The 14,800-nt window shown below is 50.5% G+C and overlaps 1 protein-coding gene and 1 long non-coding RNA gene across 3 annotated transcripts in view; one reads left to right on the top strand and one right to left on the bottom strand.

Annotated features, from left to right (window-relative positions):
* Window positions 1–14,800, bottom strand: part of NFIA (nuclear factor I A) — a 520,959-nt gene that overhangs the window by 452,565 nt on the left and 53,594 nt on the right. The gene's annotated exons all lie outside the window — the stretch shown is intronic.
* Window positions 2,069–13,513, top strand: LOC138924387 (uncharacterized). Its single transcript, XR_011439434.1, has 2 exons — window positions 2,069–2,416; window positions 13,324–13,513. It is a non-coding gene; the product is annotated as an uncharacterized lncRNA (long non-coding RNA).

Genomic DNA, 14,800 nt, shown 5'->3' on the forward strand with positions numbered 1-14,800 from the left:
GGAACCTTTGAAAGACCTCAAGGCGAGGGCAGCGTTTTTCGGGTGTCCCTCCGTGGCATCTGTGGGGTTGGGAGTGTGAAGCAGGAAGAACTCATGGGGGCTGTTTCAGTCCTCAGCGTGGGATGGAAGCCCTAGTTGTGCGACCGTAAGGATGACCAACCTGGCCGGCTCTCTGTGGGTTGTAGAAGGAGGGCTGCATGGGTGGGGAGAGGATGGAGGGGCGCGGCTTGGAGTCTCAGCCTTGCCCCTCTCCTGTGACCTTCATGAAGCCCTCAGCTCTCAGGTCCCTCTCCTGGGAGGGGAGTCAACGGTGGCCAACAACAGGGCCCCAGGAAGATCTAACAGGTTATCTCGAAAGAGCACCGTGAACTATAACACGCTCCACAACGCACCGTGTGATGCGAATACAATAAAGCTCCGACTCAACCTCGGCTCGGATGCTGTGTGGTCAGCAGACAGTGGGGCCTCCCGGGGCCTCCGTCTCTGGAGGCGGGAGGCAGCGCTGACTCTGCGGGGTTGTCAGAGGAACACGGGCAAAGTGTTTCATAAACGGCACGGCTCATAAATATATACGGTTTACTGCTCTTACGACTTAGGAATTTCAGTATTGATCTCGCGTAGATTAAAGACAAAATGGAGCCCTTCTATTAAACACCGCGCAGGGCACAGAGCCCTCAGTGCCCGTGACACTCGTTTCCAGTTGGAGGAGGGACCTGAGCCTGTCTAAAATGGAACGCTCTTCCAGGTGTTGTGTTGGAACCTGGCTTCTCCATGCGGCCGGCGCGGACAGAGCCCTTCTGTGCGTGACTCATGGCTCACCCTCAAGCTTTCCAACAACAGTGAGAAGTCACAGCCATTTGATTTCCCCAGTAAAGAGTTATTGGCAGTAACAATCCCAGGGAACATCGGGTTAGTGCTGCGAGCCCTGCTCCCAGGCAGCTCGCTGTGACACGGAACAGACACAGCGACCGCAGCTCTGGCCCTGACCTCGGCTGCCTCTGCGTCAGCCCTCTGGCCTCAGGCTCGGTCGCCCCAGCGTAGGCCCGAGTTTGACGGCCTTCCGGACAGAGGGGCCGTGAGTCCTGAACCGACATGCCCTACACGAGAAATGTCTTCCTCAGACCTGCCCCTCATTGACCCTGCCTGGTTCACGACACCACGTCTCCCTTGTCCCAGAGACCAAGGCTTCAGCACCGCATTGACGCCACCCTCTCGCGTCCCAGGCCCATCGGGCCTGGACCACAGCCAGGTAGGCAAATCACCCGCCAGCATCTGGGGCTTGTCGTGCCCTTCCCGTCATGGTACCCGCTGCCCCATCCAGGCCCTTCATGTTGTTGTGTGGACATGGCGGCTTTGTTTGTTGTCGTTAATCCCATTGCACCTGGTTGTTCTGCCACCTGCAGTGCGACCTTCGTACGGTCCTCTCCACACGTCTGCCTCTGATGTCCTAAAAGCACACGCTGAGCTCCACCCGCTGCTCAGCAGCCTTCTGTGGCTCCCTACTGCCTAGAACATGACGGTTAACTTCTAGGCCCCCACAGTCTAGTCCTTTCCGACTGGTCCTTAGCTACCCTCAGCTCCAGTTGTGTCCCTGATGCACTCTGCTGTCCTTCCTGCCTCTCTGTGCTAGTGCAGCTCCCTCCACATGTCACATCTCTGCCCGTTCTCCCAGGAGATGCAGAACTGATGTCTCCCTTGACTGCAGGTAAATGTCTTTTTGACCTCAACTCCCACAGACCTTTCTGCATCTCAGGTTAGCCCTGGTCCAGGCCCTGCACCGTTGCATACATGTCATGGGCAGGGAGCACAAGGACGCATCCTCAGAGAGGTCACTGCTGGACCCTTCCTTTAGAGTATTATCCCCTGTTATTCTCTTTCATGGAATCTCATTCTTTTCCTATAAAACACTTAGCATTTATGATTTTTGTTTTCAGATGTACACTTATCACTTGATATTTGCCTCACCTCCTGCCCTGTATGCTGCCTGGGGGCCTGGACCCTGCCAGCTTGTCTGTGTCTGTCACAATGGATGGGGGTGCTGACTCGTGGTACAAGCTGCATGAACAGCAGCTCACTAAGCAGGCAGATGAGTGAACTGTGGGCCAGCCTGCTGGCCCGTCACTTCTGGAGGGGACCTCTGTGTTTCTGCCATCCACCTACCCCAGTCCTCCCGCTGGAAGGTGCCCACCCAACAACCACTGAACTGGATTGTAACTTTGGGTCTCATTTCTTCGCACTGAGTGAGGAAACTACTGTGGCTGACTCACTGGCCTCTGGACTTGTTGGTGAAAGAAAAGCGAGTACACAGGCTGCTTGAATTCTAGCAGATTTCCACGTGGGGGACCCCAACGCGCTTCCCAATAAAGAGACTTTGGTGCTAACGCAGATCAACAAAGAAAGCGTGAGCAGCAGAAAGGTAATTAACTAATTTCTGACGTGAGTCTGTTTACACTGCGACTGTCGAGGGTAATCATGTTAGTTTAAGAAAGACCTCTTGCCTTAATTCTAAGTGTTCGCACATGGCAGTGTTGTCAGGTTGGGTTCTGGCTGTGAAATTAGCACACGTAGAAGTTTATGTAGTATGTACTCATATCATGGATGACCCATAATTTTAATGAGGGCAGAACTTAATTCGTGAATTAGTCGATCAGACAAATTGTTCAACCGTTCCTCTATTATTTTGTTCTTTCATTTCTCATTCACTCATTCATTTGCTCACTTGACGAGGACCAGAGTGGGGACTGTGGGCCGAATAGAGTGAGGCCTGTAAGCAAAAACACGGCCCGTACCAGCACCCTCGGCGAGGGCTTAGCTGCCCAAAAAGATCACAGAAGGCTTCACGGAGAAGTCAATATGAAAAACAAAGATTCCTCTCTCTGACAAATAAAGGGACTATGGGGTGTTCATTCAGTAATTTTATATGAGTCCATTCTGTCATTAGCCACACTGCGTGTGTGAGCTCTGTATGTGAGTGTGGATTCGTGTACATGCGTGTATGCGTATAGTGAGCTGGCCATGCCTAAATTCTGCTCGCGAAAGAGAAATGGAGGAAATTAAAACTTCCAGTTTTCAAAATCCATTATTTACTAAATAATATTTTTGAAACCATAGAAGTCATCATTCAAGTAATCTACAGAGGGGAAGCCAGTAAGTAGCCAGACGGACAGGCTGGCGAGTGGCCGGGGTGGGGCCGGTGTGGGCTGCCCAACCTCCTTCCTCCAGAGTGTCTAGGGCTTTGAGTCACATAATATTCACCCTTCTGGCTTCAGTCGTTGTCTCTGTTGCTTCTCTTCCATCTTTTTCCTTTAATTTTCAAAAGTTTTATTTACTAGAGACATGTGACTAATGTATCAAGAAGCAATCAAAACATGACTAGCTGTGGGCACCACTCTCCATGCCTGAGATCCCCTCAGCTACACAAGAATCTACCGAGACCAGGTGAAGAAACAGCATGCACATGCTCAAGTCTCTAAAAGACCCAGCAGGGTCACCCAAGGGTCCTCTTGAGCCTGTGAACAGATCCCTAATGTGATCCCAGGTGTGTCTGAAATGACTCAGGCCCATCCGACAATGTAGAAAATGATAGATTCCCATGTGCCCACCATCAGCATAAGAGGAAAAACCTGCAGCCACTATGGAAAACAGTACAGAGATTTCTCAAAAACTTAAAAACAGAAATGCCATACGATCCAGCTATCCCACTACTGGGTATTTATCCAAAGAACTTGAAATCAACAATTCAAAGAGACTTATGCACCCCTATATTCACTGCAGCATTGTTCACAATAGCCAAGATGTGGAAGCAGACCAAGTGCCCATCGACTGATGATTGGATAAAGAAGATATGGTGTATGTATATACAATGGAACACTGCTCAGCCTTAAAAAAGACAAAATCATCCCATTTGCAACAACATGGATGGACCTGGAGGGTATGATGGTAAGCGAAATAAGCCAGACAGAGAAAGACAGACATTGCATGACTCACTAATTTGTGGATGATAAACAAACACATGGACAAAGAGAACAGATTGGTGGTTCCCAGGGGGAAGGGGGTTGGTTGGCCTAAGGGTTAGGGGTACATACGTATGGTGAGGGATAAAAACTAGACTACTGGTGAGCACGACGCTGTCTACACAGAAACTGGTATATAGCAATGTACACCTGAAATTGCACAATGTTATAAACCAATATGACCTCAATAAAATAAAATTAAAAAAACCCCACAAAAAACCCTGTAACTTACTGGATGCCTCAGTTCACTGCTGTAACTGCGTGCTCCTGCCCTCACACCCCCTCTCCTCTACTCGCCTTCAGGTAATCACTCCTCTGCATCCATGGTGTCACTGTCAGCCTTCTATCCTTTCTAAAGGCCAGAGGCTGTAATTTGGTTTGTGTGAACTTTAGATTCAGTTACTTGGTGAGGAGAATTTCCAGTTCTTTCAGATTTTCTACCTTGGATTCCCACCAAGTTCCTTTTTTATTAGTTGATTTGACCCTCTGAAGATAATTTAAACCTGACAGGGATACTTAAGTAGGTGGTTTCAACTCAAGCATGTTGTTCCACAGAGACCACGGTCAAGCTCCCCGTTAATTCAGTTCTCTTACGGAGAATAGGAATAAGATGGGAGGAACCAGGGTGATGTCAAAGTTGAAACTGGGTTATCAATCCCGGGGGAGGCTAACGAGGAGACATTTAGGGAGCATAACTGCCATCCAACTATTTCAGGGCGTCACCCTCCTTCCTACTCCTGACACCTGCTGGGTCCTCCAGTGTTCTCATCCCGCTTCTCAAACGCCTCTTGGCTCCACGCCTCCCTCTGTATCGCACACAGGCCCTGGTCACCTGGCCTGCTCTCTTGTGATACGTTCTGAACTCTTCATCACCCACCTCTCTCCCTCCGACCTCATTCTTTCCACTGAACCCAGAGAGATCTTTCTGGAACACAAGTCAGAGGAAGTCACCCTGTTCTTCTCAGTGTCTTCCGGTGGCTCCCCACGGCTCTCAGGGTCAATCCAGTCTTCATGGTCTGGGTCCCTGTGGACCTCTGTGCTTCCTTCTCCCCTCTGCTTGTGCCTCAATCCTGTTGAGCTCCACTCGGTTTTCTCCTCCGTGTAGATGCGGCAGTGCCCACCGCTAACTCCTACTTGTCCTTTGAGGCTTAGGTCTAGCATCACTTCTTCCAGGAAGCTTTCCTTGATTGCTTCTTTGTGAGTTCTCATAACAACTGCACACTCTTCCATCTTCGCCCTGAATAGGATGCCGCATGGAGTGTCACTTGTCTGTCTCCCTTTCTGGACTGCAGGCTACTTCGAAGGCAGGACTGTTGCTTATTTCTGAACCACAGCACCTCCCACCAGGCCTGGTCCACTCCACGTTTGTGAAAGGGATGAATGCACGCTCGAGTGGATGGAACTAGAAGAAGATACTTGAAAATCATCCCCCACCTGAATGTAAGCCCCAAGGAATGTGGGGTGTCCACTGTTCCTTCCTCGCTGTAGCCTCTGCACCAAGAACTGTGTGGGGCACAGAAGTGGCTGTCGACAAAGAGCTGACCAGCAAGGAGACTAAGACTTCTTTGTGTGGGTCCGAAGGGTAGAGCTTTGACAGCGGGTGGAAATTCCAGGGAGATGATCCAAGGGACCCGTTCAGCCCCGTGGTTTCCCAGCAGGGGGCTCACTTCTGGGATGCCATAAGCCGGCAGAGGGCCTGGCTGGTGGCACAATTGGCACCCCCTTCCCAGGGGGTGGTTTTCAACACATGTCTGTGGACCCCCTGGACACAGCTGCACCGGGTCACCCGAGGTGCATTGACAGTGCAGGCCCTGGTCTCACAGGAGCAGAATCAGAATTTCTGGGGTGGCCGCAGGAATCTGCATTTTCATCAGCTTTCTGCTTGCTTCCTGTGGACACTAGGAAGGCTCAACAATGCCATGGGCCACTCTAGAAGGCTAGCGAAGACCCCGTCACTGTGGGAGACCTGGACAAGGGTAGGCACCCGAGGTGGGTAACGTGAGGCATGCAACTTGACTCTCCCACTGCACCCCTCAGCAGGCTGCAGACAGCATGGTGTAGGCCTCAGTGAAATTTGCTGAAAAGAATGCAAGGCTTCAAAGACTTGTTTGTAAGAAATTAGATAAACACATGTTAAATGATATTAACTCTTCTCTATACACTTAGGAACGACTGAACAATTTATATGAACCAACAGTCAGATCTGGTTATTGTTTTGGGCTTGAAATTCCACTTATATTTGCAAATAACACCATAGATATGAAGTCATTAAATTTCTCCTCTAACTTTTTTCTAAAAGTCACCTTATTTGAGCGTTACGAAATCCCAATAAAGAGGAATCCTTTGAAATTCACTTGAAGCTGACCTGGAACAGGGAAAATGGGGCTTAAAATTGAGAAGCCACAGTTATAATGACCTTAATCAACTTGCAAAATGCTCACCAGGAAGGAGGATGTAAAGATATATAAACACGGCGCGCACAACCTAAACAATTTGTTTCGTTTGGCGGAAGACACCTTTGGTAAGGGTAACCGAGGGCCTGTTCCTTTCTGTGCGGCGTGTTTTGTCTTCAGCATTTAGAAGGCTTCGGCATTTTCAAGAATCGTGTTCAGATCACCTTGGCACTTTGCTGCCTGGGGTCTTCCTTTGCAATCAATAGAAATACCAGCAGCAAGAATCGAAAAACCCTGTCTTGCTGGGAATGCCTCTTTGAAACAAACTTTTGGACTTCCCGACTCTCATTTTTGGAATTTTCAGCAGGTGACCATGGATTCCTCCAAGGATAGACTACTGATCTAGAGAGCAGGTAATCATTTTTACCCTTGTGGTTTTAATGCATTTCAATATCTGTATTTCCTATTGTTTTGAGTGTTTAGAAGACATTAGCATGCTGTCACCCAGCTAATGATCATTTGCTCTTCAAAGACATAGCATGAGGTATTGCTGAATGTTATCTCCCCCAGTTAATGGGGGACACTGTATAGTGGGTTGAATGGCGGCCCCTCAAAATATCTATATCTGCTAAGAACCTGTGTATGAGATCTTATTTGGGAGAAAGTTCTGTGCAGTTGCAATTAAGTTAAGGATTTCAAGATGAGATAATCTTGGATTATCCAGGTGGGTCTGAAATCCGATGACGTGCGTCCTAGAAGCAGAGAAGACAGGCACAGGGGAGAAGGTGATGTGAAAACAGAAGCAGGGGCTGGAGCGATGCATCTACTTGCTAAGGGCACCAAGGACCATGGCAGCATGGATCTGGGAGAGAAATGCAGGCCTGCCCCCTCGCAGCCTCCAGACAGGACTGGTCCCGCCGACACGTTGATCTCAGACCTCCCAGATGGTGGCCATAGAAATGTCTGTTATTTTAAGGCAGCCAGTTTGTGGTAATTTGTTACGACGCTTTGGACCCAGTATCTCCAGTTTCTTTCCAGCCCAGCCTGCTGCGAGCCCAGACTGACCTGGAAGTTGGAGGCCTCCCACTGTATGTTCTGAGGAACTTTACTCCACAGTTGATGCTGGGCATTGAGAACCACTGTGGTCGCCTTGGGGTAGAGAAAGTTGGAAAAGAGCTGACAGTTGCTGGTCACTGGTTCTTGGTCAGGTGCTGTGCTAAGAGATTGACGTGCATCTTATTTTGTCTTCACAGTACATCTCTGAAGCTCGTCCTGTTGCTTCTTTCCATTTTCTCAATAAGGAAACAGGCTCAGAGGATCCACCTCCTACACTTTTGGGCGTTCCAGTGCCGAGGGCAGCGCTGTGCCCTCAACAGGCTCAGCCTCTCTCTAAAGTCTTCTCTCCAAACCATCGGAATTTCAGGGAAAACAGAGAGGCATGTGGGCCAGGCCACGTCCAGTAGGGCTGTGATGCCCGTGAGGGCCTCCCTGGAGATCTGTGTGACTGCTTAGATTGTAGAAGCTTCTCGGCTTGAGAAGGGTGGTGGACTAACTTGGAAAAGGACTCTGGGGGTGAGTGACTCATACTTGATTTGATTCCCCAAACAGCATTTGAAAAAGTCATAACTGACCCTGAGGCAAGTTCCTTCAAGTCGTGGGATACTGAAGATGCTCACGAATAAGAAACACCAAACTTAAGTTTCCGAATCTACTTAGTCGTGAATCACTTCGCCATGAGAAATGTATTTTTATGCTAGAAAAAATGTTGGCGAATAGCCTTCCTATCTCTGTGTAGGAGGACTCTTTTAAGCTTAAATTAGAGGAAGGAATCAGAACGGAATGTTTAGATAGTCGACTACATAAAAATCAACTGAAGACTACGTGCCAACAAGCATTTTAAGCAAAATTAAAGGGCAAACAAACATCTAGAGAAATACTTGCAGCAAATACAAAAACAGACTTTATAGCCTTAATATATAAAGATTTCATGCATGTCTATAAGACAGATGATATTGTTCTCCAATAAAGTGAAGCAAGGGATAGCGAGGTAAGTTATGGCATGTTCGTACGACGAGACACTAAGACGCGGTCTAAGGGTGTTTAAGAAGGATATTCAGCCCCAGGCAGACAGATGCTCATGGCAAAATGCAAACCCACAGAGCAGGGTATAAGACGCGCTTGACGCAGTGATGGAGGGGAACTTTTATTCAGGGCTCCTCATGCACCCAGCATGGCACTGAGAGCTTTCGACACCTCGTCTCGCCGAGTCCCCGGCCACCTGACGAAGTATGGCTATGACCATCTCCATTTTACATCTGAGGGGCCTATGGCTCAGTGTCATCCAACAAGTTCCTACCACCGCTGGGATCAGCTCCAGGTCCGTCTGTTCCTGAGCTGTAACTCTCTGTTACTCATGGCGGTAGGTCACTTGGTACCTATCATTGTCCCTTGCAAGCAGTTACTGCTTGTTGAACCGGGGGAGGCAGAGGAACTCCCAATCAAGAGAAGGGGCCTCACAGGCAGACAGTCTGGGTGGCCCTGGACGCGTAACTGCTCCCGGCTTCAGTGTCTCCACCGCAGTAAACCGTGTGACGATTAAGTGAATTCGTACTTTTGGAGAACTCAGCCTTCTGCCTGGAAGATAGAACGCGTTCAGAGAACGGCCGGAGACACCGAGGGGAACAGAATCTCTCTGTGTAACGAGGCGAGTGTTCATCACAGTTCTTACCACTGTGGCTCGTTGGGAGGAACCTGTCTCTGGGAAAGTAACCGTGAGGATTCACCAAGGTGTTTGAGATCCGAGGTTCGAGCGTTGTAAGTTCAACCCTCAGCACCCTAACCCCCCACCCGAGAGCGGGGATGGCTCACAGCGTTGCATCTGAGAAAATAAGATGTTTTCTCCTGAGCGGGAAGAGAAGGGGGCAGTAACAGGGGTGGAGGATGCGAGGGTGGGGCTGGGCCAGGGTAAGGCCAGGAGTGAACTGCGGGAAGGTGGAGGGAAGAGCCCTGGAAACGCTGCTGCTGAGACGGGCCAGCCTCTGACGCTCCCGCTGCAGCCTCTCGCCCTCCCCTCCCGTCCACCTGCCTGAGGGCTTCCCAAATTGGCAGAAGTTACAGAGCTTTGCGTGAGCTTTTAAATAAAGAGGAAGGACCTCTCTCACCGCCGGGCGGATGCGGACCTTGGTGGAGATGGCGTTACCAGAGCGGCCTGGTGGCCCGGGACCCAGATGAGACAAGTGCCTCCCAGCATCCTCAGAATCTTCCCGATTTCCACAAAGTGGTGGGGACACACTGACGTCTGGAGCCCCAGGGGTATCGTGTTTGCCTCTGTTGTCTGCGGGTCCTTTGCACATGATAGCCGCTCTGCAGAAATTTGCTGCATGACTGAGGAGAACAATGAAAAGCCCACCTATGTGGCTCGGACTCTAGCCGCACAGGAACTCGCAGGAGGGAGAGACCGCAGCACCAAAGATGTCACTTCTGACACCTTGGGAGAGCTGACCAACAGCCAGTGATGCTGTTGTCATGGGGTTGAGGGGAGCAGAGGAACAGAGAGTGTCGGCGTGGTTCTGCCCTGTCAGAGTCTAGATGTGCTATTTTGGACACCGCTGGAGGACACGGGTTTTCACTGGAGTGTGGTCAGAGAATGGAGCCGTTGCCATCACAAAGGAAAGGACCAGTGGTTTCGTTCTGGAGGGGAGCAGATGATGCCTGGATCCAGGTGCAGCTATCTGGTGCGACCGGAGAGGAGGGGATGCGGGAGCCTGTGTGTTCAGATAGGATGGCGTTGAGCCACAGGATGGTCAGCTTGCCCGTTGCCTAGGAAAGGGCACCCCGGACGCCTCTCAGTCGGAAGATATTATCTCCAGATGGAGTCCTCTGCCTGCTGGCAAAGTCACCAGCATTATTTGGTAATATTTTGATGTGCTATTTATGTGTAAAGGGGGTTTATTGACGTATCTTTCACATTATGCACAAACAGCTCTAGCTTTTCTTTCTGAAAGGGACTTTAGCCACGATGATGGCAAATCTCGGAAAGGCCTTAGGAGGCAAAGAAGGGCTGGGCACCATGTGTCCTGGTGGGAGCGTCCAGGCCAAGGCTTGATTTGCATTCAGGCTGCATCCCTGGCTGGCAAAGCTGGACTCACTTGTGGTCCTGATGAACCTGGCAAAAGCTGGGATGAGGGGTGACAGTGAGGGGAAAGCTCAGCAGTGGGCCAGGAGGGAGGGGGCTTGGGAGAGTTGCCTGGGGGCCTCGTGCCGTGCGTTTGCCTCTTCATCATCCCCCCCAGGAAACAGCTTCAGGAAATCGAGCAAACATTCACGTTGCGTTAGGGACCCCTGAGAGACTTGCCCGTCTCTGCTCGGAAACGGTGCCTCCCCTCCAGCCAGCTTTTGTTTTAAGCATTTAGCTTCCCTGCACAGTTGCAAGTTCATTTACCCATTTTCTCTCTCTCTCTCTCTCTCTCTCATGAAATCACTTTAGTCAGCACAAATTTGGAGGCAGAACCAAACCCAGTAATAGCATATCTCATGCTGCTATCAATTTTCCGCCAGAAGAACATTTTGGGACACAAAGTCCTTTGTCTGTTTCCAGAAGCTTGATTCAATGACATTACATGAATGACTACAACACCGGGGCATGATCTGCACCGTTTCAAATTGTAACCTAAAAAAGGGAAGAGCTTGGACCGTGGCCAGAGCGTAATGATTTCAGTTCTGAAGAAAATCCAGCAACCACTACACCGCAGCCAGTATTTTCTTGCTGTGGAAATTCAGGGATCAGCTCTAAGCAAATGGCCACCCCACCGCCCGCCTCCATTTTGCTGTGGTTCCTATTACCAGCAGGCCTCCCACGTCTGTTTTGGCTTAAAAAGATAAATAAGTTTACAATATGTTTTTAAAAATTGGGCTGAATCAGACAATTGTATATTTTAGAAAACGAAGGGAAAATGTAAAACCGGCTAATCACAGCTCCAGATTCCGTCTTCGGGAGCCCTAATTGGTCCCATCCCAAAGGTAACATTCTGTCTTAATTGACTTGCGAGATGGTTACAATTATGTAAAATAAAACTGGGCCGGTCGGAAACGCCGTTTTCTTGCTGAACAGGGACGGCCAGCTTTTATAATAGTTGATTGCAAAAGGATGCAGCCACTTTGCTCCTATTTCCTATCTCAGTTTGGACTTGCAGACGTGCACGAGTTCCCCCCTCAACAGAGTGCGGATGGCAAAGGGAATTCGATGCCATTATATTTTCCTAGGGATCGGGGGAGGCAGGATAGAAAGGGTCAGTACTTTTTTATTTTTTGAGGAAGATTAGCCCTGAGCTAACATCTGTTGCCAATCCTCCTCTTTTTTGCTGAGGAAGACTGGCCCTGAGCTAACATCAGTGCCCATCTTCCTCTACTTTATATATGGGACGCTGGCCACAGCATAGCTTGATGAGCAGAGTGTAGGTCCACACCCGGGATCCAAACCGGTGAACCCCGGGCTACCAAACAGAGTGAGTGAACCCAACCACCACGCCACGGGCCGGCCCCAGAAAGGGTCAGTAGTTTCAGTGTCCACTTTGCATGTTGGTTGAAAAGAGAGAGGGGATGAAGTTGAATATTTTCACATTTGTTGGCAGAGCAGTTTTTTGTGCCATCGTGACCACACACACGGCTCACGCTCGCCTCATAGGAAACAAATGAACGTCAGTGTGCAAGGACCACACACGCGGCCTGAGGGACCCACAGCCCCGCCAGGACTTGGCAACCCCCGCCGTCTCTTGGACCAGTGGACTGTGGCCACCATTGCACCTTGGGGGGCTGCTGACGTTGAGGAGGCCGGAACCCTGCTTGTGGGATCAGAGGAGGCAGAGACCCTGACGAGTAGAACAGCTGTGCCTCTTGGGGTCCTCCTCCCTGGACAGGCGAACCCAGCGAGCCCTGAGAGTGCTTATTAGTATCAATCTCCCTCTTGCCTGTGACGCCAGCAGCAGGGAACCTTCACATGGCGTCCCCACCCACTCACTCTCTGCCCCCCGAGATGCCAGGCTGTCAGCATCCCCTCGGCCTGACTTAGTTCAGAGCCTCATTGTGTCTCCTCTGGACTGTTGCCCTGGATTGCTACCTGGCCTCTCTGCCTCCAGTCTTGCCACCTGTAATTCACACGGTAGCCAGAGTGAGACAAACTCGACCATGTGACCTCAGTCTACACCCCTGCGTGGCTCCCAGAGAGACTGAGCGTGGAACTCGGCCGCCACTCCCTGCTTATTGGCGTAGTTGTTTGCGGAATGCTTTTTGGCTGCCAGCTCACTCCTGGGCCCAGGGCATTTGCACCGGCTGGCTCCATGTGTGTGTGTGGCGTGCCCTGGGAAACTTCTGTTGGCTGAAGGAAAGTGTCCTCCTTGAGTGCCTCCCCCACCCATGGAGCGGTACAGTTGTGTTCATGTGTTTTTCCTCTAGCAAAATGTCAGAGCTCTGTCAGTGTTTATCTTCTCCTCTCGGCCCGTGGAGATAAATAAACAACGAGCGGAGCAGTCTTCGGGCCGACGGTGCAGTGTGGACGCCCATGGCTCCTCAGGAAGGCCCTCGGACAGTGACTTCCGAGAAGCAGAAAACAATATATTCTGCTGTTACCTTTTGTAGACCCTCCAGACCTCAGGGCTGCATGGTCTCAATCACCTTGTTCAACAGACTAATGTGACAGAGGGGGAAGCGGGGCCCTGCAGAGGAGATGTGACGTCCTGGGTGACCAGCACTCAGTCGGGGGCGGCTGAGATAGAACAGGACTCTGGCATCTCGTTCTGTGCTGGGTGGGAGCCCAGGTTACTTGGGAAATAAGCAAATGCCCTCCATGGACCCCCTTTGGTTCCATTTCTCCTTTACTGCCCCCCCAACCAATTCCTATTTTTATGTTGTTTGTGCTCCAGGCCCTGGAGAGCCTGTTCCTGAGAAGAGCTGGGATGAAGGAAGGGGCCAGAAGGCAAACAAGTGGGAAAGTCCCAGGTGCAGGTGCGGCGAGAGATTCTAGGAACAGGAGCATCTCACTGCCTGACGGTGATTCTTAGGTTCTCTGCCCTGGTCTGTTTTGTAACCGCTCATCACTGTTCTATATTCGCAGTTAACTGTTTGAGAGCGATATTTGGGGTAGATCAAGGAAAAAGGTGGAACTGTGTGTTTGAGTCAGCTGGAACAGAGAGGAGAGGAGAGACACAGGAGGGGAAGCAGGGATGCTTTCTGGGTGCAGCAGGAACAGGAGACCAAGAACATGCAAGCCCTGGATGCCACAGCAGTTTGGGGGAGCTTTAGATTTGATGTGGAATGGGAGTGGAGGCAGAATCTCAGCAGCGTCATTAGAATCTCAAAGGAGAGAGTGAGCCCAGCTCACATTTAGGTTGAATATGGAATTTGTCCCGACCATCCCAAGAAGCACAAGGACTTAGAGAAAGTATGTGTGGCCTTTTGGGGAAAACACCAAGCAAGTGCCGAGCCAGAAGCTTACCCACTTTATCCACATTTAAAAATGTTACCCATCCACCCACCTACGACCCACTCATCTATCCACCCAACCATCCATCTATCCATCCATCCATCCATCTATCCATCCATCCATTCATCTATCCACCCACCCACCCAGCTATCCATCCATCCACCCATCCATCCATCCACCCATCCATCCATTCATCTATCCACCCTCCCATCCATCCATCCATCCATCCACCCATCCATCCATTCATCTATCCACCCTCCCGTCCATCCATCCATCCATCCACCCATCCATCCATTCATCTATCCACCCACCCACCCAGCTATCCATCCATCCATCCATCCATCCACCCACCCATCCATCCATTCATCTATCCCACACCCATCCATCTACCCATCCATCCACCCATCCATCCATCCACCCATCCATTCATCCATATATCCACCCTCCCACCCAGCTAGTCATCCATCCATCCATCCATCCATCCATCCATCCATCCATCCATTCATCCATCCACCCATTCATCTATCCACCCACCCACCCAGCTATCCATCCATCCATCCATCCATCCACCCATCCATCCATCCATATATCCACCCTCCCACCCAGCTAGTCATCCATCCATCCATCCATCCATCCATTCATCTATCCACCCTCCCATCCATCCATCCATCCATCCACCCATCCATCCATTCATCTATCCACCCACCCAGCCAGCTATCCATCCATCCATCCATCCACCCACCCATCCATCCATTCATCTATCCCACACCCATCCATCTACCCATCCATCCACCTATCCATCCATCCATTCATCTATTCGCCCACCCACCCAGCTATCCATCCATCCATCCACCCACCCATCCATTCATCTATCCCACACCCATCCATCTATCTATCCCACACCAATCCATCCATCT

Source organism: Equus caballus, chromosome 5, assembly GCF_041296265.1.
Source record: "Equus caballus isolate H_3958 breed thoroughbred chromosome 5, TB-T2T, whole genome shotgun sequence".
Lineage (NCBI taxonomy): Eukaryota > Metazoa > Chordata > Mammalia > Perissodactyla > Equidae > Equus > Equus caballus.